General features: G+C 61.9%; 1 non-coding gene across 1 annotated transcript; it reads right to left on the reverse strand.

Moving 5' to 3' along the window:
* Positions 1-119: 119 nt before the first annotated feature.
* LOC140472815 (5.8S ribosomal RNA) lies at positions 120-273 on the reverse strand. The gene has a single exon (XR_011957875.1). It is a non-coding gene; the product is annotated as a 5.8S ribosomal RNA (ribosomal RNA).
* Between the last annotated feature and the right edge of the window lie 2,227 nt (positions 274-2,500).

Genomic DNA, 2,500 nt, shown 5'->3' on the forward strand with positions numbered 1-2,500 from the left:
CAAGCGCTCCGACGCCGGAGGGCTCCGGAGTCTGAACTTAGGGGGACAAAGAGGACGGGTCCTCTGCGACACCCCAGCCGCGCTCTCGCCAGCCAAGGCGAGTGCGATTGATTGCCAAACGACCCTCAGACAGGCGTGGCCCCGGGAAGAACCCGGGGCCGCAAAGTGCGTTCAAAGTGTCGATGATCAATGTGTCCTGCAATTCACATTAATTCTCGCAGCTAGCTGCGTTCGTCATCGACGCACGAGCCGAGTGATCCACCGTCAAGAGTTGTCTGAGTTTGTTTTAGGTCTCTCCCTCGCCAGAGGAAAGCGACCCGGACCGCACATACGCTCCCCACCTTGAGCTACAGCCACCTGCACGCCGGCGTGCGGGCGGAGCAGGGTGGCGTGAAGCGATGGGGAGCACCATCCTGGTGCGGCCCGCAGAAACATACGTCTATTGGGGGGAGGAGGACAGGGCGCCCAAGAGGCGATGCGTGCCCCAACGCACCGCAGCGACGGAGGCAGGATCACCGCCACCATGTCGCCCGCCTAGTATCACGAGGCGTGCAGCAGCTTTGCCCTAGGAAAAGCAGAGGCGGGAACGGGCACCGGCCATCGGTTCGGCAGCGTCACTGACGCGTGCACGTGGCGGCGTGTCGGCGAGCGGACTTCCTGCGAGGAGGCGGGGGCGGCACTCGCCCGAGCAGACGCCCGCCCGGCCCAGCCACCGCCGAGGTGGACTGGGAGTCGCGGCAACGGCTCGTCATACTCGTTCCCACACTCACAGCGCAGCTTGCCCGCAAGCCACCGACCACCGATCGACGCCAGGCGCCCCGACCGAGAGCGGGATCGCTCGTTCGCCCTGCTGGCAGTTCGCTGGGGATCACTACTGCACGGAGCTCGGAGACCGACGGGCGGCAACTCGAGAGTCTTTAAACCACCACCCCCATCCCGCAAGTGCAAAGAGGCTGTATACGCACAGACGGGTGAGGGGAATAGGTACCCCGTCGGGTTTGAAGGGAGCGTGACTAGATAGCAACGATGTAAACCCAGCCGATTTGGGAGCGAAAGACCGGCGCCTGCATCACCGGCTTCGTTTCCCGTGGCTGGAGAGTACACCGAAACCCTCCGTCTGTCGCGAGCTCCCGACGACGCGGTGCCGCCAAGCAGCAGGGCCGGACCTGGTGTGGCTCCCCTCGTCGATCACAGACCGGTCGGCACTACTGACGAGACGGTGGAACGGGCTTCGCCCCTTGTGACGAAGGGTGATGCGAACCCGCCCGCCCGCGTGCGTTCGGGGTGGACTCGGCAAACGGAGATTTGAAATCGGAAAGTGTCCTCCTGCCCCGCGCAGGTAGGCGCCCAACAGTTGGGGGGGTTTGGCGGTGACCACGGCTGCAGGGCCTGCTACCCCGACGAGCTCTCCTGCTGGCCCCGAAACCACCCCCGCGAGACAAGTTGAAACGGAAACGGGCGTACCCCCAAGCCGACGATCCTTTCTTATTTGTTACTTTTTTTTTCACTTGCTCGAGTTGTGGGGATTTGGCGGTGACCACGGCTGCAGGGCCTGCTACCCCGACGAGCTCTCCTGCTGGCCCCGAAACCACCCTCGCGAGACAAGTTGAAACGGAAACGGGCGTACCCCCAAGCCGACGATCCTTTCTTATTTGTTACTTTTTTTTTTCACTTGCTCGAGTTGTGGGGGTTTGGCGGTGACCACGGCTGCAGGGCCTGCTACCCCGACGAGCTCTCCTGCTGGCCCCGAAACCACCCTCGCGAGACAAGTTGAAACGGAAACGGGCGTACCCCCAAGCCGACGATCCTTTCTTATTTGTTACTTTTTTTTTTCACTTGCTCGAGTTGTGGGGGTTTGGCGGTGACCACGGCTGCAGGGCCTGCTACCCCGACGAGCTCTCCTGCTGGCCCCGAAACCACCCTCGCGAGACAAGTTGAAACGGAAACGGGCGTACCCCCAAGCCGACAGAGATGCTTTCGCTCCTGTTACTTTTTTTTTTCACTTGCTCGAGTTGGGGGGGTTTGGCGGTGACCACGGCTGCAGGGCCTGCTACCCCGACGAGCTCTCCTGCTGGCCCCGAAACCACCCTCGCGAGACAAGTTGAAACGGGCGTACCCCCAAGCCGACAGAGATCCTTTCGTACTTGAACCAACACAAAGTTTGTCACGTTTTATTTTTTACGAGTGATCGACCGTCAAGATTTGTCTCTGAGTTTGCTTAAGGTCTCTCCCTCGCCAGAGGAAAGCCACCCGGACCGCACATACACTCCCCACCTTTAGCAGCAGCCACCTGCACGCCGGCGTGCGGGCGGAGCAGGGTGGCGTGAAGCTGTGGGGAGCACCAGCCTGGTGCGGCCCGCAGAGACATACATCTATTGGTTGAAAAAAAACAGGGCGCCCAAGAGGCGATGCGTGCCCCAACGCACCGCAGCGACGGAGGCAGGATCACCGCCACCATGTCGCCCGCGGAGTATCACGAGGCGTGCAGCAGCTTTGCCCT

The sequence above is a fragment of the Chiloscyllium punctatum genome, unplaced genomic scaffold (genome assembly GCF_047496795.1).
Source record: "Chiloscyllium punctatum isolate Juve2018m unplaced genomic scaffold, sChiPun1.3 scaffold_459, whole genome shotgun sequence".
Classification (NCBI taxonomy): domain Eukaryota; kingdom Metazoa; phylum Chordata; class Chondrichthyes; order Orectolobiformes; family Hemiscylliidae; genus Chiloscyllium; species Chiloscyllium punctatum.